The following is a 25,538-nucleotide window of genomic DNA, read 5'->3' on the forward strand; positions in this document are numbered from 1 at the left end:
GCTAAAGCAACAACTACATAACGGCTTGGCCAAAACGAATGCAGTTTGCCGGAAACATTACGCTATCATATTGGTTCACCAAGCATACGAATTGCCACGTCTGAGTTCTCGTACAAAAGCTAGAGAAGTGCCGGCGAGTGCGACCGGCGGCTGTCGGTGAGAAGACACTTAATTACGTTCTCTGGGAGGGCTTTAATCGCGTCGCATCGATGTTTGTTGCTTCTTGAGCGGACACCATACGCAATGAAAAGTGCTTCGTTTAGGTTAATTGATGCCATATGGCTGCGCTGTATTGTCATACTTAGTCGTCGTAATCGTGTATTCTGAAACCCGGAAGCACGGACAGCACAATTGTACGGGCTCGGTCAGTAGGCCTAACCTTTGGTGGAAATCATGGTGGTAGAACATGTACTGTACAGATCCCAGCTTGGTACACTATATAAATTGCCCGCCATTATAAGCCCACCCATCATCTGCTTACTGCTTCCCAGCTTTATCGCAATGGTGGGCAGAGCTTCTCAGCTTGGTACACCATGTGGCCCACTATAACAAGCAGCACCCATCATCTGCTTAGTGCTTCCCGACATTATCGCAATGGTGGGAAGAGTTTCTGAGCTTGGTACACCATGTAGCCCACCATAATAAGCACCACCCACCATATGCTTAGGGCTTCCCACCGTTATCTCAATGGTGGGCAGAGTGTCCCATTATTGCCCACTATCTAGCCTATGCTTTCCACCATCATTTATACTTTACCCATCATCTGTACACCATACCACCCAGTATGGCCCGGCATAACCACCATATTTTCCACTACGTCCCACCATGGCCATCATAATTTCCACCATGCCCACTATTATTTCCACCATGCCCACTATTATTTCCACTACGCCCACCATGTTTTCCAGTATCCACCATGGCAATTTTTCCGATAGGGATGTGTCACAGATTTTGGGTTGATGCCAACACTAACCGCTATGGCATGGTCTGTAATAACCCCGAGAAAGAGTACAGAGAGCGAAAAAGAAAGACAGCAAAGACACAAAGACTGAGAGAAAAAAATGAAGAGAAAATTCCTGCTAAAAAAAAAGAAATCTTCCCGAGGCCGACTTTGAATGCGTGTACTTTCGTTTCGAGAACGAGCATTCTCGCCCCTTGACTATCCAAGCCCTAAAGAGAGTAGTATAGCCTTCTACAGTATAGTGAAGAAAGAGGGTGGGGTCGGGAAGTTAGTGTGAGGAGAAGGAGCACGAGGAGGAGGGGAGCGAGAGAGAGTAAAGCATACCACTGAAAGAATGAGGAAGAGAGCAATAGTGACCAAAGAGGAAATCGCGCATCTCGAAGCTGGACGTGACAGTCAACGGGGAGTACTAGCGACCATGGACCCATGCTTCGCTGTGCCCAGCATTTCTTTTTAGTGAATGACATAACTTTTATCGTAATGAAAGGTACGTACAATATGCCGGCGTCATCATTCAGGCACAAGCGGCGCTATCGCTTGATGAGCCATGGGAGTTTATATGTAAGCGTTTGTGTGCTAGATTCAAATCGCGAGCTATAGCAAACATATGCTTTCGGTTTTTTCCGTTTACATAAAATGTCTTATAAGGTTTCCAATCTATAATTTTGTTGAACCGCGTTAGTACATACTGTGAATCATCTTTGGTGCATACATTCATAACCTGCGTCGTGGAACGCGTATCGGCGCCATGCGTGAATGTGGAAAAGGGTTTCATGATGTACGCATCAGGCATATCAGGCTATTCCTGCCGTAACCTGGCAGTCGCGAACGTCATGCAGTCATACAGTCCTGTTGCTCTTGTGTCAATTTTGGTTAATCCCAACGTACTGAAGCGACCATAACGGACGGACGGACGGACGGACGGACGGACAGACAGACAGACAGACAGACAGACAGACAGACAGACAGACAGACAGACAGACAGACAGACAGACAGACAGACAGACAGACAGACAGACAGACAGACAGACAGACAGACAGACAGACAGACAGACAGACAGACAGACAGACAGACAGACAGACAGACAGACAGACAGACAGACAGACAGACAGACAGACAGACAGACAGACAGACAGACAGACAGACAGACAGACAGACAGACAGACAGACAGACAGATAGATAGATAGATAGATAGATAGATAGATAGATAGATAGATAGATAGATAGATAGATAGATAGATAGATAGATAGATAGATAGATAGATAGATAGATAGATAGATAGATAGATAGATAGATAGATAGATAGATAGATAGATAGATAGATAGATAGATAGATAGATAGATAGATAGATAGATAGATAGATAGATAGATAGATAGATAGATAGATAGATCCCGTCCTTTCACCCAGAAAAATAAAATATGGCATAAAACCTGGAAAAGCCCGACCATTTCTTTCCTCCAAGTTCAGTTACTACGCATGAAAATATAGGCCGGCGAAAAAGCATGGGTGATAAAATTTTGAAGCATTGTGGTGCAACCAACTAACCAACCAGAAAGCAGTAGACATCATGCAAAATTCCTATTGCATGAAGCTTTGCTACAAGGCTAGTCCGTCAGGCAATTGTAAGTGCACCTTTTCAGAGTGACATATCGATAGCTCGTGCACTGGTTTGTACGCATTGAAGCAACTATAAGGCAGGATGCAGACGCTGTAATTGCAATCACTTTTTCGCAACAGAAAATGGCTTATACCTGTTGCTTCAGTACATTTACGTCCGCGTTGCGAGTGTTTTGCACATTTCTTGCGAAGCCCTAGGTGAACTGACTGCCGTGGCTGCTTTACTTATCAGTGAAAAATGAATCTTTGATATTTGTTTCACAGAACAGGGAGTGCCCAAGATGTACTCTTCGTAGCAAAGTCATATATTTAGTTGAAATTCAGTGCCAAGAAAGTGCTGTTTTATAATATGGCTGATCAATGCCAAAAAAGTCTTCCAACTTTTATGACACTTGTGGCCATAGTCGGCATAAGAGACGGGGAGCTACAAAATGACGCTTAAAATGAACAAAAAAGCTACAGAAAGATCAGATTTTGCGCAGACGTAAACAAAAGGAAACAACGATTCTAACGAGCTGCTTCGAACGAAATGCTTGAACTTTTAAATTTCTGTGTGCGCTCGGTGAAAGTTTTGGAGCGCAGAGGGTCTTGTGTAATTTAACGCGGTAGCAACAATGACACCTTCCACCTAAAAGAAAACTTTGGAAATTCGGTACCATGATAACTTTTCTACGTAAAGCAAATGTCTTGATTCTGCGGATATGCATACAGTGTCCATACTTACAAGAAACAGCCGGACATTCCACGTTAGATTATGCAAGCACGACAGAATGCAGCGCAACAGAATTGAGCTAAAGTTCACTCACCTGAGGTTAGTAGACTTCACAATGTGTAAGATGGCTTCCTCGCTAATAAGGAAGCAGTTGGATCCACCAACAGGCCTGCCCTCGCTCACAGTTCTTATTGTGGCGCACAAAGAGAAAGAGCGAAACTGTGGAACCGTCTTGACTAACCAAATGCCGGTTATCACGGCATGAAACTACGAGAGATTCTTGTTGAAATAAGCTCGTTTGTCTACTTCTTGCGGAATGAAATAGTTTACCACTGTGGACAAATTCTCCAGGAATGGCTTCACGTTGGGGTCCGTATCTATAGATAAATGATACTGCTGATAAAACTGAGATGGCTTCGGGTTACAACCTGTCTACGGCAGCTGTAGTGGGATATGTTGCTTATAGCAGATGCTTATTTCAAGATCTTGGGTCAGTTGTCTCGGATAGAAAAAGTTTTTGTTCTCTCTTGGCTTTCTTTTTAAGAAGAATGTCCATTGGGCGACTCCTCTGCGTCGTCTGCTTTTTTGACTGGCAGATTTACCCTTTACGAAAGGCGGTCAGTTTTTCCCACGCAGCAAACTAATGCATTTCTCTTGTCTCTCCTTGATGGAAACACTTCAGTGGCAGACGTACGAGTGCACGGGGGCTTTCAGATGTTCCTTTCAACTACAGCGCACTGTCTTCATTCAAGTCGCAATGTTCCTGGTGACGGAATGTCCGGGAGCAGTTTGCCAGCGACGGCATCAAAGGTCGATCGAACTTCCCCGCCGGGAACCGCCGAGCGAGAGGCGGCCAGCGACACTCGAGGCGCGTTCTACTCTGCGACACAACGGGCGCGCGCGCCGCCGCCCAGCGCAGGGGTCGCTGCAATCGACGCGGCCCGCCGTGTGATTCTTTCACAAAGCTCGGCTAGTAGGACACTATTTTCACAACCCGAAATGCGTGCACTTCCATGGTGATGACCACTCTCGAGCAGAAATGGTTTTTCGATGGTGTTGCGGATGCTCGTAAGAAATCTTCACATATCTACAGGTCAATAGAGCGATTCGCGCAGCAACAGGTGAGCCAGCCCACCAGTTTAGTTTGAAGAAAGATAGCTAAATGCGATCGCGCTTCGACTGGGAAGGCTACAGCCGAAGCGCGCCGTCTCGAAAACTACGTTGCCTGGTGCATGTGGTATCAACTTCGTTCTAGCATAAAAATAAGCATGCTCTCAGTGCAACGTGTAACATTTTTCTGTTATTTCTGAGCCCAAAGTCGCAGGGTCGAATCCCGGCCGCGGAGGTCGCATTGTCGGTGCAGGTTAAAATGCTCGAGGCCCGTGTACTCAGATTTGGGTGCACGTTCAAGAACACCAGATGGTCGAAATTTCCGTATCCCTTCACTACAGCGTCTTTCATAATCATATCGTGGCTTTGGGACGTGAAACGCCAAGAATTATTATCATTTCTTTACCTTTTAAGAGCACAGCACTTCAAGGGGCCAGCTCTTCGTGCTCCGATTCATATCACGTGGCGTGATCCCGCTCCCAGCATAGCGCTTGATACAGACCATAGCAAAAGCTAGCAACGCTCAAAAAGGGGGTGACACGAACGGACAAGGCATAAAGTACTATCATTATCAGAAATAATCGAAAAGTATTTGCAATCATTAAATAAAATTGCTAAGAACGTTTAAGAAATCTGCGATGGCCTCCAAGACGAAGCCGCCTCACCGAACATAAAGCCCATCAATCTTCTTAAGTTTAAAAAATCTAGTCGTACAAGTCAATGCCCCTGCCCTTACGCTTCGTTGGCTCGGCGTTTCGTGCCCCGCCGCGGTGGTCTAGTGGCTAAGGTACTCGGCTGCTGACCCGCAGGGCGCGGGTTCGAATCCCGGCTGCGGCGGCTGCATTTCCGATGGAGGCGGAAATGTTGTAGGCCCGTGTGCTCAGATTTGGGTGCACGTTAAAGAACCCCAGGTGGTCAAAATTCCCGGAGCCCTCCACTACGGCGTCTCTGATAATCATATGGTGGTTTTGGGACGTTAAACCCCACAAATCAATCAGCTCGGCGTTTCGCGGCAGGAAAACGGACCGATAGAACTCATCGCAGATGATGCGCATCTCGACTGCACCAAGTCCATAAAGCGCGTCAAAATCGCACGTATCACACACAGAGTTCGCCAATCTCTCGAACAAGATTCTAAATGTGCCTGGCAAACTCCACAAGCTCACCTCAAACATTGACATGGCGTCATCGACCATTTGGTAAACGAAGCAGTGGGCACTTCACGCGTGGTAATCGCCGGGTGCTCGTGCTGCCTCGGGTTTTGCATAAGAGGAGCCGCCACGAACTTTTGTGGAATATCCTAGCGTAGTTCTTTGGGAAAAGTGCTAAAGCGTTTGCACGTTGCATTGCCTCAAGGTAACACTGAATGAGTTGGAGAACGATGGGAGAGAGAACAACTTCATTAAAAGTAAACGAACCCTCTTCCGGACCGGCTAATAAAAAAAGTAAGGCCTAGCCATCAGGCAGGCTTAGAAGTTTCAAATGTTCGGGTAGGGCCTTCATCAACGAAAGGAATGTTCGTAGGAAACTGAACTGCTAATAGTGAAGCCACAGGGTGCACTCATTGCAAGGGCTTTTTTCATCCCCCTTGCACTTCCCCAGTGCAGGGTATCAAACAGAAAAATCTTTCTTGGTCAACCTCCCTGCCTTTGACTTAACCTATCTCTCTGTCATCGTGCGAAACTAATCCTAGAAGTAATCAAGCCGTTCATTAGTGAAGTGATTTCCTTTTTTCCAAGATCCGCCTGCTTTCTTTACCATGCCGCTCTCTAGCCAAATATACTCGGGGATAACTTTCTGTGGCAATGAAGGGAAGGCTATGGAGCCAAAGTCGGCATGTGCCACCACTGTAAAATATATGCCATGCATAGAGTTTCCTAAAATTAACTAGAGGAGACTCTGGCGCTGCGATCGTTCAGCGACCATGGGAATGATGGGTAGTACACACATTTGCCTGGTCTTCGTACTTGTGCGTGGCGAATCGTACTTGCGGCTTCGTTTATTGCTGTGTTTCGGTTTTGTTTTGAATGAAGGACTAAACCCTTTCGAGCTTTGTGAGCCGATTTGGAAAGCTAAGTTTAAAAGAATAAGATGGCGACGCACAACCACTGAACATTCGCTAATATTTGTTTCATAAGAAAACAGCTCCAAGCCACACGAACACACACGGAGCCAAAAGCAGGCCAGAAGTACGGATATCAGACAAATGTGTGTACTACCCATCATTCCCATGCTCGCTGAAGTGTCGTGCGTTGCAGCTCCCATAGACACTAGCGCCAGAGTTCCTACTAGTGTATATTAGGAAATTTTATGGTGTCATGAATGCGTCTGTGTTTTTCGCGTGAAAGTAATAAAAAAACACAACATTATTTGCTACTAGGTGATGTTTATAAAGGGACGCTGCACGTGCTGGGGAGATACCATTATTTGTTGTTGCTTTCTGAAGAGTCATTTCGAGTTTTTTGCGCGTCTGAAAACGTCGCACGTTTTACGTGCACTTCACTGTTAAAATGGCGTCTTCGTCTGTGGGTGAGTGCGCGTCGCCCTCCAGCTATTCCGACGAGTCGCCGAAGGAGCTTCTCTCGAATCGCGCTCACAAATGGCTCTTCAAGCAGGCTTATCAAGTTGTGTGCAGTGGGATTACATGAACGCGGCCGTCATTCGAAACGGGAGCCGAACCGGACTACTTCGCGGAGGAGTACAGGAACAGTAGCTCCGCCCAGGCAGCCTTGCCTTCATTGCCACAGAAAGTTGTCCTCGAGTATAGCTTATGTACGATATAGAAGTGGCCTTCATATTAAAAGGTAAGAAACGTCACAACAACATGACCGTTAGCATAGGTGCGTATGCCGCTATGACTGTGGCAGTTTGCGCTAGTTGGTATGGCATAACGATATTGCGAGAACAGAACTAACTCTTTGTCGTCGTGCTGTTCTCGTGATATAACTGTCGTCATGCTGCTATGAGAGAATGTAGCGAGACATCGAGGATACCATTGGAGTCTTCACCGTAAATCGGAGCATGCAGAGGCTCAGGAATGTGCAGGAGAGAGCAGGGACTGTTATAAAGAGTGTCGTCCGAAAGAGGCAGCAGTGTGCGTGAAGACAGTATGGCGTTCACGTCGCAAAATTCGACGATTGAAGAGCAGCGAAGCACTAATGAATTTCTGATAGCTGAAGGTATTAAATCGACCTTGATTCATCACCTCCCCTTTCCAAATGCTTTGTGCCGTGGAAAAAAAAACATATGAAAGGAAAGCGCTTCAACTCGGACGACGAACTCATTGACGCTGTGCAAGGCTAGGTCACGGCCACAGGCATGTTGGGAACAAGGAATTCTTCAGCCCGTTCATAAATGGGGTCATTGTGATCAAGCGCATTGTGTTCGCATTGAATGAAATCTTCCTTTTTGCACACAATTCGGTATTATACATTTTCACTTGAACACCTCTTCTATAAACACAACTCATACATACGCAAACACACACACACATACGCACACATACAAATATTTAACTGGCGTCCGGACAGCAGATAGGCCACTAAAGAGAAAACTTTTTGTTCAACCGCCAACACGCTTCAAGTAGATGACACACGCACACACGCGTACTTACGTGCTTACATACATACATACATACATACATACATACACACACACACACACATACATACATATATACATATATACATACATACATACATACATACACATACATACATACATACATACATACATACATACATACATACATACATACATACATACATACATACATACATACATACATACATACATACATACATACATACATACATACATACATACATACATACATAACTGAACAAAAAATTACGTCATCTGACAATTGCCATATGGCAACCCTCACCCATGAACGCAAAGCAGACGCGAAGGTTAGCCAACAAAGAGTGGCAGTAAAGAGCCAAGGAAAGAGGTGCTGAGCGTTTGGATCGGGCGCATTTGGCTTGCTGCCTGGCTGCGCAGGAAACGCATCGCAATCACAGCGATAGCTGCAAGAACGGCCTTTGTAAAAAGCATCACAGACTCTCTGGAGGCAACTGATGCAAATGCATATGCAAGTTACCTCTACGTCAAAATTGAATAAACGTATTTTTTTATGAAGTAACGAAGCACTCACTTTGTCACGATTAGAGATTGTGCGAAGAAGCGTAGCTCCAATCTCAAAACCCAGCAAATGACTCCTGCAGGCGGTAACGATCATCGTGTATTTTAATGACTTGGTACGAAACGCAATCATCGGCATAAACACGAATGGAAGAGGAGGTGCAACCAGAGAAATCATTTATGCAAATTAAGAAAAGTAGAGGCCCATCAGTGGGCCCGTACATGGGCCTCTGCTTTTCTTAATTTGCATAAATCATTTGTTTGGTTTGTTTTGGGGCACTCTAGATGTTACAATAATGGCAGTAAAGTCGGTGGACCTGTAAGAAAAATATTGATGATAGTTGCTTGTCTACATCGCGAACCGGACCGACGGACGGCGTAAAAGCGTTGCTGTAAAACATGTCAGGGCATCTGTGAAGGCGCATTCAACATCCGTTTTATATCAATCAGCATGACAGAGAAATTAAGCATATTTCTATAAAGAATACAGCCAACACTGCAATAATAATTAACATGGCCGCCTCTTCGCGCTGTCAAACAGTCTTTTTTCAAGAGCAGTTCAAAGACCTAGAGTGGAAGAATGTTTGACTTCCGAGCAGACTTGGCTGCCTTCTGTCTAATCCTTATTTTAACGCGACAGTGTTGAACAGCTCATTTCGCAGACATTTCGTTGTGCGCGTCGGCGCCAACCCCGACACCAACGTGAGTGAGGACCATTACACTACAGTTAAAAACTGCTAATAATGTCCCCTATGTTCTCCTTCGCTTAACTGTATGTGGTTTTCATTATTAGTGTATAAAAAAAAATCTCTCGGATAATATTTCTATGTACCTTCGCACTCCTAGTCGCACGTCGTTGGGCACACTTCTCATTGGAGCACTCGCACGAAATTTCGAGGGCGAGAGAATGAGTGACGTAGATTTATGTGGAGACATGCACAGCATCTACGAAATCATCAAGGGTAAGTATAGCCTATAGAACGTATTAAATATCAATACTAAAGAGCACGCCGAGCGACTGAGCGAGACGCGGAGCCCCTCGCGACGCAAATGTCGACGCTGGGGCGATGTAAACAAAGCTACGTCACGAGTTTGTGTTTGCTGGTTGCTGGCACGCGACTTGCGCTGCGCCAGCTTTAATTTCTTCCTCCGTTCCTTCGGCTTCGCGTGTGCTGACTGTCAGTGCGGTGCCCACTGGTGCACCCTCTCGAGTACAGCACCCACGTCACAGTTTTGTGTGGTCCCGCGGTCAGCTGCGTTTACCTTGCCCCCGCAACTGCTCCTGCCTAGCTCGGTGCTCTTTCAAACCGAAACTGAGACTGGGTGCTCGAAAAGAGCGACTACTTCACGCAAACCAGGTTTCCAGCCGTGATAAGCGGGTCATAAACTACCTACTGCCATAAAAAATTAAGATGCAAAAGTTTTGTGTCACTGCTTCTTTAAGCGTGTTTCACATTCGAGTGAGTGAGCGGTGGCGATGAGTGGCACCGCGTATGCACCGCTGCTGCGCGGCACACCTCTGCGATGCGCCGCTATGGTTGCGGAAAGCGCCCGCTGGTCCCCTTTTCTAAACACGATACCCTTTCTTTGGGACCTTTCTTTGGGACTCTTTCTTTGGGACCTTTCTTTGGGAAAAATCTTGGTCTGTCTGTCTGTCTGTACATTTGTCTGTTTGTCCACTCTTAACGGCACCAGGTACTTGAAACGGCCGACCCCATCCGCAGCGCCCACCATTGTTGCTCAAGGTTTAGCTTTCATACTTGTGCAATTGTCAATTAAAAAGGAATTATTGCGCATGTCTGGGGCACCATAACAACACGTATATATTCTGCATGTGCGCCTTTTACTAGAAAAGGCATACATAAGTAATTTTAAGGACCGTAGCGCTTATCACGCTGCGCTGACCATTCGACGCTTGCACGAAAAGACGAGTGTTTCCAATGCTTTGCTAAGACGAGACGGTGGTGGCACCTATCGTCGCCTTGCGTTCTACACCTTATCCCGTCTGAGACGGGCGCGCATGCCCGTCTCAGAGCCACGTGCTTCGTTTTCCGAAAAAAATGTCAGATGGCGCTCATGTCTCACGTGTGACGTGCTTGATGCACTCGTTCACCTCCGCTGCACGCTCGAGGCACTAACGCAGCGCCTCCAGAATACCATTAACCAATTTCTTGCGCAGAACATAAATAAATGTTTTGTTCACTCTCTTTACGTGCAAGACTATCGTCTTTGGACGACATCTGCAGATTAACATGCAGATACGGGGCCAATTTTTTTTCCGAGTTCGCTTGTTTTGGTGCGCTCGAGCTGAGAATTTCCCCAGCTTTCTGCGATGGTCGATTTTAGGGGCGAAGCTCTTAAAAGCAGCACCCGTTCGTCCCTCATCGTAATACGTAACATGTCTTACGCTTTGACCTGCAAGATGGACCTGGTGAGAGATTTCTCCTGTGCGTTGTTGAACAATAAAAAATTCGCAGCGTGTTCGTTAACAAAAAGCCGGATTCCCCTGTCTCTCATTCCCCATTAGCAGCCATTGGCATGTACATTGAGCACTATCTGACAAGAAAGGGTTGCTACGTTATACTCACTGGGCGTAGCTTCCTTGGTTTTAGAAAGGTTTAGCGAGCGTTGGGCCGCAGTGCCATGAATACAGTGAACTAGTATATACCATGAACTCGAGGTGGTTAAAGGTGGGAAGTGGACCCGAAGCGCAAGCCGTAAGAAAGTGTGCGTGTGCCACCTCTCGTTTAGTCCTTGGAATGTCCGATGAATGGCGGTGTTTCTATATGCGGAATATATGATGAAAAGATGCGAGATGGTGGTACTTGGAGTGTTGACTAGATGGACAAATGGACACACAGACAGATGCATGGACGGACCCATGGATGGCTGCACGAACGGATGGACGCATGGACGAACGCAGGGGCGGATGCATGGATGAACGCAGGGACGGACGCACGGATGGACGTGCGGGCGCACGAACAGACGCACGCACGGACGGGCGGATGGACGCACGCACGGTCACACAGACGGACGCATGGCCGGACGGAAGCAAGAACGAATAGACGGACGGATGCTTCGCCTCACTCTCCATCATTCATCCCGTAGATATGCCGCCATTTTTACGCTCCTAAACCTTGAAATATGCAAATGAACAGTGTATCAGAGTGCAATTAGACAACTCCAGCATAGCCACGTTTATTTGTGTTGCACCTTTCTTTTCACCACGCAAGCCTTGTTGCACGCTCGTACACGTGGCCATGGTATAGCAATATGAAGAGTGGGCTTTCGTGGTCCACAGAGTTTTCGGTCACTGGAATGTTACAAGGCGTCGGTGCGCTGCAGATCCAGCAACCGGATGCAAGCGGCCCGGACGACGATATTGGGGTTTCAAAAGGAACTCGTTTCTTTTTTTTGCCTTTGATCATTCCAGTAAAAAGGCTCCGGAATTTGTTGTCATCGTGGTACGTGTCCATTGGTAACAAGAAAACAACTAAACCGCTGGGTTGAAGTGGTAAAAAAAAAAACTGGAATATGTGAATCGAACTACGAGTGCAGAGCGTCGTAGGATCCCCATGTGTGGATCTATGTTGGTGTAACGCAAGATTACGTATCTAGAGGGCACTACTTCAAGTGTAATGAGTTTTCACTATTACACACGTGTTATGACCAAAGCCTGTATCACATGCGAGCAATTTTGTCCCGAGAGCGGCGCTGCAGCCATCACACGAACGCAAAACCAGTTTTTAGAGCGTCTGCTGGTTGGTGTGATGCATAGATAACTCCCGCGCGCTTCCCTTTCCGCTCACTACAGCAACCACATTCGGCTATGACGAAGTGAGCGAAGAAACAAAACTATGACACAGAACAGACCTTCTTCATAAGTGCGTTTATCCCCGTTCGGGAGTGGAAAGCCCGTTGAGGGCGACAATTCCAGACAGCTGACTTAATCATCACTCGAAGACGGCTCGGTGATTTGCAGCAACTCGGGATGTCTAGCCGTGAATGTCGATCTGAGCGCTGCTGTGACTGTAGGCCTCACCACACGTGCGCGTTGCAGCTCTTGCCTCTTTGAGGCGGTTCCGCGCCCTCCCCCTATCTAGAGAGACGACGCGCTGCTATGCGAAGGTAAGCATATAGAGGGGCTCGCACTGACGGGCTGCAACGCGTACATGTGGTCAGGCCTATAATTGGACATTCGCCTTGCAGACAACGACTTTTGGGCGTAATCGCTGCAAGCCAACAAGTTTGCTAGGCCGCGCAGGTGCCAAAGGACGTAGCCGCTACGCACGAAGGGTACTGAAACCTACCTGGCTCTTCCGCAGTGTCGCTACTGGCCGTCCTGCCACCTGTCGTAATATTCCAAATGGAGCGGCCCTCTCTCCGGGGCATCCCGCCGTGCCTTGCGTCCCTATTGTAAAGCTCTGGGTTCTATCCACGTGCACTTCTTAACGCGCGCGTGTGTCGGTGACCTCAGTCGACTACTGTCTACCGGTTCGGGGCGGGCGAAGGACCGCGCCTCCACGGGTGCGCTGGAATACGAGGGCATCCGCCCTCTCCCCGACCGGCGTAGGCGCGGCTGCCGGAGCTTGCACAACTACGGCGCAACTACACAAAACTACACACACCGACAAGGGAAGCTTGGCTAGCGATGGAGAAGGCGTTGCCAACGGGGCCCAATTATGCGCTATCACGTTCTATTCTTGAAAGCGAAGCCGAAGCCTTCTGCAAGTTTTTCATTTATTATCTGTTGGTTTCACGGCCACGTGTAACTCAAGGTTTCGACACTTTCCACCCGCCGCTACGCAAACGGCGCACAGATCCTGTATACATTCGCTGACCACACATCACTGGGCAGGCGCCGCGGCGTTTGGTCTGCTGTGGCATTCCTACAAAAGACACAACAGGACCCGAGCGGAAGAGTCGAAGAGGAAATAAGCGCAAAACACCAAGCAAGGGCATATTGTCGAGAACAAACAATGATGCAAGAAAACGTACACGGGATGTTATTAGCTATGTAATGTGACCAAACGTCCTGATTTAGGCGGGACATGTCTTGGTTTCGGAGTCCCCCTGTCCCGCCAACCTCCTTGGGGGACAGTGTTTTGTCCCACTTTCGATCGAAGTCCGGTCGCCTCTCAGCCCCCTTCAGAGTTTTTGCCTCAGCGCTCCTGATTTCACTCAACTCCCATCTAAAGAGGCGCTATTCTTTGCTCCGCTCTCTCTCTTTCTAGCATCATTCCGTTCCATCGCACCTGTTGTACTCGGTAGGGGTGCTTGCCCAATTCCTGTGGCACATACAGGCGCAGTTTTTGACACACTACGTGCATTTAATTCATATCTGAAAGGCTGCGCCGTTAAATGTGGAGTTGCCTGTTTGAGCTATATGACATGTTCTTTCTTCTGTCATTCCCAAACACCCACCCTCCTCGTCCCGCTTTGGAGTTTTTGGAATATGGTCACAATGCAAGTTTAAAGAGAGAGAGGTAGACAAAATCATAACATGACGGTTGTAAGGGCCGAACCTAGACCTTCAAGCATCGCATCCGATGCTCCATAGACCACCTGAGTTACAGTGGAGGCCATGCCCCCGACCACTTTATGTAGTATATACGTGCACATAAACCTGGGAATTTTAGTCAGATCCAATTGTAGCTTTGGCGGCGAGTGCGAAACACTCCTTTTCTGCCTTTTGGTATCACGTGGCGCGTGGCCATATTACGAGCTGACAGTTGAGCAATAATCTCTCGCATATTACTTGGAGGTATCAATCCTGTCCGAACGATATCGTCTCCATATATGGAAGACAGAAGCGATAATTCAAGACTGTTATTTTTTTGTTAGACACAATAATAACGCGAACTAACAGACAATGATGCCAAGAAAAGTAGAGGGGATGATATTACAAGTAATTGTAATGTAAATGTGCCTAAATAGGTGAAGAAGTGATAACTTGCCGCTGGCAGGGCATCATTGAAATTATTGCAAGCCGGTTCTCATTAATATCGTGTCTAGCAAAGAAAAGCGATCACTGGAATTTCTACTTCTTTGCTTCATTCATATCATAGAATATGGAGACATAGCATACAATATGGAGCATAGAACAGTATGTGCTGTGGGGTAGCTAATAAAGTCGGAACATATTCTGATCGAATGTGGAGACATCCACCCGAATGTGTGCTTGGACACTAGCCTGCATGAAGCCTCGCGTTTTATCGGCAGCAGAGAAAGATGGACGCGTCCGCGATATTAATAATGCAAGACCGTTAGAGGATTCTTGCCCGAAAAGTAGGGAAGAAGAGAAAATAAACAGCGGAGAATATAAAGTGGCAGCATGAACTTGCGCAGCTTGTCAGGTTCGTGATGTTTCTGCTGCTGACGATGATTAAATATGAATGAGCGCTTTGTAATGGGGTGTGTCTTTAAACCTCTCAATCGTTGCGCGATTCGCAAGTCTTGACGCCTGGCGCGATTCATGGCATCTGCTTCGCAAGATACATGCGTTAAGGAGACTCCTCCTTGCATTACGTGAGATTTGTGTAGCGTTTTCTTTCATTTTTTTGAAGCAGTTTCAAGCAATGGCGTGGTTCAGTGGTAAAGCGATTGTTCATCTCATAGAAGGTCTGGACTCAAAACGCATGCCAGGCAAAGATTCTTCATTATTCATTCAGTGCATCTGTCAAATTTTCGCTCATGGCCAAAGCTTATTTTTCTCTCATATCTAGCGAAGTCGACAACACCCACGTCACCATAAATTTTTTATCTCCGAAACATTCTACCAACTCACTGTTTTCAAAGGTTCCAAATCCGCACGATTTTTTCGAACACATTAGAGATAGTCGCTGAAATGACTGAGACATTTGGCGTGGAATGACCATTTCTGATTTCTCACTGACTACAAAACTATACGAGTAGCCTATTCGTATAGAGTCTAATTGCTCTGAGAGCAATTAAGAATAAATCAAGTTGTACGACAGCCCATCGCCAATCTGCTAACATTCAGAAAGCACACTCCCAACCGCGGTTACCTAAACCGAAAGCCAGAAAAATAATTAACAGTTGGCATACCAATCCCCAAAACCACAATGAAGCAAAAACGATGACCCGCTAAAGTGATCTCATATAGCTCGCCCACCTGCTGTTTTTCCCATGTAAAACGTCCTTTTCCATGGTTCGTAGCCGGTTCTTCGGGATATTTATGTCTAGTTGTAAGTACGATACCACCGTCCTCAATGACATCTCGTCGCCGCTTGTACAGGCCATTCAGGCACAAAAGACAATGCGTCGGGGCCAGCGTTCGAAAACAAACACTCCTTTCCGTACTTCCTGGCCCAAAGGATATAATCTCTTCATGATCAAAACATCCGTTTTCTCTACAGCGGTATTGGAACAATACTCACTCAAGAGGTTAATCCTCGTTCGACTGCAACGATATTTACATAGTGTGCGGGGCCGGACGACAGACTCTGTTGGAGGCCCCTTTCACAAGCGAATACCACTTACCCTCGCGGTCACAGTGTTCAGGCTTTGGAGTGTGGAGCCTGTTAATTAGCCCTGTTTCTACAGCCGCATGAGCGTGCATATATTTTAAATCCGCTTCGGTGATTCGTCATGGGAGAAATACCAAGGGAAACGACGTTTCAAAAATAACCAAAATGAACCACACTCGTTGAATTGAGGTAACAGCGTATACCGTCTTCCAGATGACTTACAAATCTAACTTTTTTTTTTTTCAGGTGAGCGGCTGCATTTGCTGAAAATAACTCGCAACTCTCCACCATAGATTTCGCGATATCGTGTAGCTGCTGGTAAGCACATAGGACGTTCTTGCCAAGTAGAGCATTGTTCACTCTAATACATCAGCTGTCAAAATGCGGAAGATATTTAAAAACGTGTTTCTCACTGATACTGCCGTGATGCACGCCCGACGACAAAGCATGGGGCACAATTCAGGCAGTTATGTTCCCAATCTTGCGCAGTGAGTACCGAGGACGGTGTAAGGAATATACACCGTGGTATAGAGCACAGCTCGAGAGAAAATGTTGACCTCACTCAGACTCACTGAAAAAATATTATATGAGCTGGCTCACCCCGACTCAGACTCACCAAACTTTTTCTCAAGCATACTCACTGTAGGACTCACTCTCTCCGAAATATTGCTCACACGAAATCGCTTAGACTCACTGCTTTATTTGAATGTGAGGGAGTCGACTTATTAGTGAGCTCTACTTATGGTAGAGAAACGTCCATCTTGACTACGTGGGTTTGAGTCCTATTGTGGTGCAAGCGAAATTAATCGTTGACCGTAAGCCTCCTGTGCTCATTAAAGAAATGAAATTAAGTGAATATGCGAGACACCTGTAGGAAAACAGTCCAAAATGCGCCTGCACCTCTTCAAGAAATATTCGCTCACTTCTTAGCCCCAGTGTGACATCGCATGCTTTCCGACTGAATCTATAGTTAGCTATAGTGAGTAGACAAACCATGCACTAACAGTGCCTCATAATAATATGTGGGGGGAAAGCGGCAGCGAATCGATGCGAAATTATGGGACCCGAGAGATAACAAAGCCGCATTCTTTCGGGGATTTTAGGGTGAATAATGAGAATGGAGTTGGAAAAATTGAAACGGCATGGTGTCGATCGCGGGTGCAGCAGTTCGGTCAATATACACAATTAAATATACGCTAATAAATCTCATAACATAAAACAATCTCCCGTGACTCGGTGAGACGGGAGTTTAGATGGATGGAAGGATGGATGGGTGGGTAGTTGTGCCCTCTTGATTGGTGGTGCCTCATGCCACCTATAGCGATGACTCAAAAATAAAGATTTCATTCCATATGGGGAAAGATTAAATTTTTATCCTGCCTGTTTTTGCCAAGTCAGATCACCTCCTTTCAATATATACCTAAAGCACGGCGTAGCCCCGCCGTGGTGGTCTAGTGGCTAAGGTACTCGGCTGCTGACCCGCAGGTCGCGGGTTCGAATCCCGGCTGCGGCGGCTGCATTTCCGGTGGAGGCGGAAATGTTGTAGGCCCGTGTGCTCAGATTTGGGTGCACGTTAAAGAACCCCAGGTGGTCTAAATTTCCGGAGCCCTCCACTACGGCGTCTCTCATAATCAAATAGTGGTTTTGGGACGTTAAACCCCACATATCAATCAATCAAAGCACGGCGTAAGAATAAGACAGGTGCTGACCCCCCCCCCCGCGAAATCCCCGTGCGTCCACGTTATTTTCGGGCAATCATCAGTGGCTTGCACCTTAGTCGGTGCCTTCTTAGATGGCGCTACGACGAGCGGGTTCAGCAGTCGTCTGGGCAGCAACACGTCGCGTGCTGCCCATCCTGCGTCTTTTTGCTGGAGTGAAGCCGGGCCTTCTTCTTCGAGCGCGCGTTTTATGCTATGGTATCGACGAAGGTGGCGTTGAACTGCTCAGAGGTGTCTAAAATGGGTTGGACGTGTTTTGTACCAAACTGCCGTTATGGTCATCGCACTTGTACGGGGCGTGTGCCCTTTTTTTCAAAGTTCCGTCCAAAAGGGATCCTCTGGAGCTGTGGCCCCCTAAAATTCCGAAGGAAGACCGAACCCTAACGCATATCGACAATATGTGCGCTAAGCATTTTTTCAAAGTACATGATTTCAACAGCATATCACGCCAAGTTGAAGGTAAGAGTGCTGATCGACGCGTCAAGGAGGTCTGTTTTATCTATGAATTTCAATCAATCAATCAACTTTATTTAATGTCCATTTCACAAGCAGACAGAGGAGTGGCGAATAAAAGCTGTCTTCCGACAGCTTGCCAAGCTCACCGCCCCAATTCACTAGAACTCATGGCAGCACAGCAACAGTTTCATTTACATATAACTAAACAAAAATAAATCAAAACGAAAAGTGACGTCATTGTAAAAACGGCACATCACTTGGAAACAAAGGCTTGAACCGGAGAAGATCAACAAGCACAAGAAAATAACATTAGAAAAGCAATCAAAATAAAATAAATTCCCACCTTATTTTTCGAACTTTTTAAACTACTTCACATGGTCCATGTAGACCTAGAAAGTCATCCAGAAAAGAGAACCTCCTGTGCAAGCATCCTAACGATGTCGGCAAGAAGTCGGCGACGTCGACGTTAATAGTATGATTTTATATTAACGTTGTTGACATTGATGTTATAGCATCGATGTTGATTATTTATATATACATATATCCAATAGAAAAATGATAATTGAAGTAGTCTGCGCTTAGATCGTCAAGAAGACAAAGAGGTGGAACTGTAATATGGAGCCATGTAAAAGAGAAGTTAGAATAAAATGACTGGTGACACCCGTCTATCTGAGATATCTGTTTAATGCATTAGTTCCTAGCATGAACGCTACGACTGCGGGGGCTGGCGGATTACGCTTTCAAACCACGATTCGATTACGAAGGACGCTGTGGTGGAATGTTCCTGTCCAGCTTTGACCACCCGGGGTTGTTTAACAAGTGCACGAATGTTCTTTGCCTTTCGCGTCCACCGAAATTCGGCCGCCGTTGCCGAGGAATGTTTTGACGAAGGTAGAGCACGCAGGCTAACGTTTTTATAAAAGTATAAAGTTTATAAAATAAAATTTTAAAACATTTTTCTTTGCATGTTGTTTTATAATATTTTTTCTTTGCATCAATGAATTACTTGAACAGACGAAACCACTAGCGTGCGAGAGTGGAATTTAATGGCCTTTCAGTGCTGCCTGATCGATCCGTGTTTAGAACATTTACATCCTGCACGGCGCATTTTCATGTAAGCAAATCCTTAAACCTGGTACACTTTTCATCTTGTTCTGAAAAAGTTAAGTGAAACGGGCCCGAGTACACTATGAGCGTAGCATGTATAGTGATGTTCTGAATGACACGAATGTCATTATTGTCATGTTCAGACGCGTCATTTACCTTCTTCGTCCGTTCGCGTCACGTAATGCCGAATTTGGTACATGTGAAGCCGGCGAAACAGCCGCGAGAGTATTATTAACGTGGCATGTTGTCATGTTGTTACATGACAGGCATGTCATGATTTCCACGTTAGGACCTGTCACTTATGTTCGAAATGCAGTCATGTCATGCCATACCAGTTTTGCAAATGTCATGTGAACAAAACCACCGCAAGAGCAGCGAGGCCATGCAATGCAAGTCAAGATATTCATGGCATACAAATTACAATTTTCATGTTATGAGTAGTCATTTATGCTTGTCATACAGTCATGTTATGCTATTCCAGTTTTGGTATAGATCCAATTTTCGAAACGGTCAGGAGAGCTAAAAGCCGTAGGCGGCTAGATTGACAGAGATACGGTCAATGTCGCCGAAGTTCACCAACAAATGCTTTGCATTTAATAACTAATTTAATTTCCTCTTTGAGTGTACGTTCGGGAGATATAGAAATTTCAACTCGCCAGCACCGTTTCGCTAGCCCCACAGACCCCGGTGCCTTCTAACCGCTCGCAGCAGAGTGCACCTGCAGGAGAAGCCAAACATGCTGTGGCACATTTGCAAGTTGTTTCAGCGCGCGAACAAAGGAAAAAGGACAGGGCAGACAGAAAGAGCGCTGACTTCCAACCAAGTCAGCGCTCTTTCTGTCTACCCTGTCCTTTTTCCTTTGTTCGCGCGCTGAAACATCTTGCGCATCTTGCAAATATGACTACGCACCAACTAGCCCAAGCTTCCACTCTTGTGGTTTGAAGTCAGCGCTCTTTCTGTCTACTCTGTCCTTTTTTCTTCGTTCGCGCGCTGAAACATCTTGCAAATATGACTACGCACCAACTAGCCCAAGCTTCCACTCTTGTGAGATACTGTGGCACCTCAGGCACGCCTGAATATTTCTACAACATGACCTAATGTTTATTTAGCCTTCACTGTATCCCGGGGCTTCAAAACATTCAACCCGATTGCCTTGGTCTGCAGCCCTTTTCAGAAAGGTGTACCAGACGCAGAGAATAGGCGGAAAATGGTGAACACCCCCACTCCGCACGCACCACATGCATAGTCCGTTTATCGTTTTGTACTTGGCTCGATAGCGCGCTACAGTGCAGGGCTGGCTTCGAACTTTGACAGCCTTTCTTCGGCAGTTTCCTTCTGGAAAGTTTTGTATACTTTCATGCAAGGCTGATTTCGTATGTGTCCCTATATCACAGAGACCTTCCTCCTTTTCTCTAGCACCAATTCTTCAACCGATTATTCTTTTCTGCTTGGTCTTCTTCTGTTGTCTAGTTGCATACCTGACAATTATCAAGTTCGCGTCTTCCATTTCCTAACGACAATACTCGTGTACTGGTAGTTCAAGAGTTCCGCACCTCACTACTGTCATTACTGAAACTCCTCGTCACGGGCCAACCTAGTGGTGTTTGAGGAACGTCCCTAAGTGTAGAGAACGTCAGCACCTGAAGCATTTTTATTTCACCGTATCCTAACAAAGCATCCTTAGTTGGTTACACCATAGCTGAAAGTGTTATACCCATGAAGAAACTTAATCTCCACGACAAAGTTGGATTCCTTGGTGCGCCTTTTTCTTATATAGGTGTGCCACTTCGGCATCTTTCGCTTCTTTTGAATCATTTGCAGTTTGCGGACATGAAGAGTAGAGGGCATGGACCACCCATGGCCTGAGACCTGCAGCAATACATTTGTAAATAATGAAACGTTGCTCTTTTTTTTCATATCACGGCGTCCAAAGAGGGTCAGTTGAATATAGCGCTTCGGAATTATAATAAAGCTTTGCACAGCGCCGTTAGTTTGCGGGCAGAACACGGAACAGTTACGATGCGTTATTTTGAATTCTCCGAGAAATTCATTGAAGTTCACTTTAAGAAAAACAGCAGATCCCACGTACAATGGGAATTGATGATATGCGAAGCACGAATGAGAAATGTTGATATGTCACTTTAAAATCAGCACTGCGTTACGAGGTGCAGGTAGATAATGCCGTACATGACTTCTTTGTCGTGATTATCATGTTTGGATATGTCGTTTACCTTCATCATCTATTCCCGTCACGTGATACAAAATTTAATATATGTGGAGCTAGCGAGATGGCCACGAGCAGGCTATGATCATGGTATGTTGTCATGTTCTTACATGACACGCGTGTCAGGATTATCATGCATTGTATCAGTCATATGTTTCGCCATCCGTTCACGTCACGTAACACCAAATTCGGTATACGTGGAGCTAGCAACACGGCCGCGAGCGCATTACGAAGGGCCCAATATACTCCAATGTAGCGTCGACGCGCGCGCACGCTGGGCACAGTGACGCTACGTAGGCAAAACGCGAGCTCTATATATAGTCTCCTCACGGCAGGCACGACCAGCGTCCGTCGGGGCGGCCCGACGGCAACCGGCGCGAAATGCGACATGCTGCATTTCGCGCCGATGCGTTACCCAGACAACACTGCGTCCCCCTCTTTTCGTGACGGAGGGACGCCGGACGCGCTGAAACGCGCATGTGTCAAAGCAACGCAGCACGGCTCACGACTGCGAGCATGTGGCAGGACTGCCACCTGGCATGGCAACGCCGGCGTGAGGCGACGAAATGAACATCGGCGAGCACGCGCACCGCGTCACGTCGAAATGTGTTGGCACCTTGACTGTGGCATGAAGTCATGTTCTCACATGACACGCATCTCATGACTATCATGTTTGCACCAGTCATCTTCGTCATTCATTGTAGTCACGCAATACCCAATTCGGCTTATGTGAAGCTAGCTGAACGGCCGTGAGCGCATCATCAGTGTGACATGTAGTCATCCTGTTGCATGACACGCATGTCGTGATTATCTTGTTTGTGTGTGTCATTTATCTATGTCGTCCGTTCGCGTCGCGTAATAATGATTTTGGTACACGTGAAGCTGGCGAAACGACCGCGAGCACAGAATTAGCGTAGCATGTAGTCACGTTGTTATGTGACACGCATATCATGCTTATTATGTTTGCTCCAGTATCATACCTTCGTCATCCATTCACGTCCCGTAATACCAAATTTGGTATAAGTGAAGCTAGGGAAACGGCCGCCAGTGCATCATGAACGTCCCATGTATTCATGCTGTTACATGTCACGCATCCAATGATTATCATGTTTGCACCAGTCACATACCTTCGTCGTCCATTGATGTACTGTAATACCAAATTTGGTATATGTGACGCTAGCGAAACGGCCGTGAGCGCATCATCAGTGTGGCATGTAGTCATGTCACATGACACGCATATCATTATTTTCATGTTAGGGTCTGTCGCTTCCGTTCGCCATACAATCATGCCATACCATACAAGTTTTGCAGCATGCCATGTGAACGAAACCATCGCAAGGGCTGCAGGACCATAAAATGTAAATCATGACATACATGACATACATGTCATGATTTTCATGATATGACTAGTCAAATATGTTCTTCGTACAGTCATGCTATGCCATACCAAGTTTGGTATCTATACCATTATCGAAACGGCCAGGAGAGCTAAAAGTCGTAGGTGGCTAGATAGATAGGTACGCTCAAAGTCGCCGAAGTTCGCTATGAAAATGCTTCGCATTTAAAGAACTTTGGTCCACCCTGAAATGCGAGGCTACGTTGGTGTCCTTGGAGGATGCTTGAGCATCGCCTTCAAGAGCAGAACGCGACAGAGTAATCGGGCCTCGTGCACATCGCTTACTCAATTAGCAGGCGAGCTTCAGTTCTCGGTAGATGCCTCAATCGTCTCGCAGGCAAGTGAACAACATTTATCCTTTTAAACTACACTAACCTGCCTACTGCAAGTACAACTTCGAACTGTCCACTATGTAGCAATTATTTTTTTTTTTGCGAATCAGTGAAGGATCCACTTCGCATCGCTAATTTAACAGAAAAACTAACGCAGCTGCTCACTATCTCTTTAGGCCCCCAATTCACCATCGCCGTCGAAGCTTCCTGCGCCGGGCAAACACGCCAAGCAAAACGACAGGTGCGTGCTCCCGGCGCAGAAGTGGCACGCGCTGCGCCACGCAGACCGCATGCACACTCACTCAGTTTTTCCCGCCACCGAGCGAAGCAGACGCTCTCCCCACCCGCTCCACACTCTACCGACTTCATAAAAGCCAGCAGCGAGATAAGGCGCATAATCGTTTACGTCCAATATCCAAGGAGCTTCGCTCGTCGGTTGTATTAGTACATGCAGAGAACAACTGCTTCTTTTTTATTCTTTTGCAGCTAATCATGATTAAATGAGTGAGAACATTGTCATGATTTGTCTTTTAAGACTTCCACTTGTTGCGATATACACATTTTTTTATGTCTGGCGCTATCCTACGCATTTGCAACGAATAAATACATGCGTTAAGGCCGGGACACCTCCCAATACATACCATTCATATAGTGTTTTCTTGTTCATGGCAATTAGAAACAATGGCGTGGTTCTGATTCAGAACAACTTCTTGCCACGCTGAAGGCCTCGGTTTTATTCTCACACTGTCGGGTGGAACGACGCAGCGCCTGCGACTCTCCTAAACAAAATCGAACCGCGGGGGCATTCCGGAAGTCGGCACGTATATCACCTCGCTTCGGCGATGTTTTTTTGGAAGCGTGTCTTCGGAAAGGCATCGTAGTGTTGGCCTAAACATCTCCATCAGCACCCCACGCAACTGTGCATGGATTCTAACTTTATCTGAAGACATTGATAGGTGCAAACCAGTGTGGAGGACTCGGAGAGCGACGGAAGCGAGTGTCTACTCAACGAGGTCAGGGTTCCAATTTACGACTGGAAGTTCTCGCCAGGCACTGCGACTCTGTTGAGCTCAATGACCGGGCGACTATAGTGCTGCAGATCTCCGTAGCTGGAGACGACCGAGCGCCATACTTGCGCAAACCGTGTGAACGGGAACCTAGCGCAGTGCATGAACTTGTGTAAGCTTGGTGAAGCGCTGTTTTTACCAGGCGCGAGGGGAAGATCAGAAGGACAAACATGGGGGACACACCGAGTGCGCATCGTGAATATACCACCTACATTTATCCACTCGAACTCTCCTACCATTAGCGACATACGGGAGCTGGCTTTATCAGTTCGTACTGAAAGAAAGGGGCACGCGAACATCACTCGCTAGAACTGAAGGTTTTTGTTATTCATTGCATTAGCATCTTTCTCAATTCATCGATCGCAGCCAACGAGGCCGACACCACCGCGTCCGACATCTGAAAATGAGCGCAACGAACCCATTAACACACGATCACACACACACACACACACACACACACACACACACACACACACACACACACACACACACACACCAGTTGTTAAGTGAGCGATATATATGGCAAACTTGAACTCTGCGAATGAACAGACTCTCCAGCTTCGTTTAGTCATTACTTTCAGGAAGAGACCGAATGGGTCTCCGATTGTAAGGAAAACGTAAAAACTAAACCGGTGTGGAGAGTCGGTTGCTTCGTAAAATTTCACCCAGCTAGACAAATCTCAGTCAAATATGTTTACCTTCAATCTTGAACTGTTTGTAAGGGCGATAACATTTGATGGCGTCGCTTTCCTGTTTGACACGCTCAAGAAAGCGTGCTGAACTTGCTTTCAGTTGATTTCCTTCGTACATAGCCCAGACAGGTTTATTAGCGCATGCGCGCACTTGTGAACGCATAGGTTATACTCAATGATATTATGCGTTGTTTTACCTCCCAAAATCACGATATGGTTACGAGAGGCGCCAACGTGGAAGACTCCGGAAATTTTTGACCATCTGATATATAGAGGCGGAGCTCCTTATGGCGTCACCCGTTTGTACCGTTATCATTTGTAACCACCGGTGGCACGTACCCGAGAGAGCGCGTATTTGCCACAAGGGCTGGACCTTTGGGGGTGAAGCTCCTTAAACCATGGGTCGTGCGTCCTCGAGGTATGTAAAAGGTATAGCCCCCTTTCGTTTAGTTCTTTGAATGTCAGCTAGATGGTGGTACTTGTATATAATTATCACATGATGAAAAAA

General features: G+C 46.5%; 1 protein-coding gene across 6 annotated transcripts in view; it reads right to left on the reverse strand.

Annotated features, from left to right (window-relative positions):
* The window catches only part of LOC119184840 (parathyroid hormone/parathyroid hormone-related peptide receptor), a 288,427-nt gene that overhangs the window by 227,634 nt on the left and 35,255 nt on the right, over positions 1-25,538 (reverse strand). The window contains exon 1 of one of the 6 annotated variants that reach the window (XM_075891700.1): positions 12,859-13,402. The exons of 4 other annotated variants lie outside the window; for them this stretch is intronic. The gene's annotated coding sequence lies outside the window, so the exon portion shown is untranslated. Of the gene's footprint in view, positions 1-3,389; positions 4,152-12,858; positions 13,403-25,538 lie in introns of those variants that run through there. One more of the 6 variants, XM_075891698.1, reaches the window with a different exon arrangement.

Source organism: Rhipicephalus microplus, chromosome 1, assembly GCF_043290135.1.
Source record: "Rhipicephalus microplus isolate Deutch F79 chromosome 1, USDA_Rmic, whole genome shotgun sequence".
Classification (NCBI taxonomy): domain Eukaryota; kingdom Metazoa; phylum Arthropoda; class Arachnida; order Ixodida; family Ixodidae; genus Rhipicephalus; species Rhipicephalus microplus.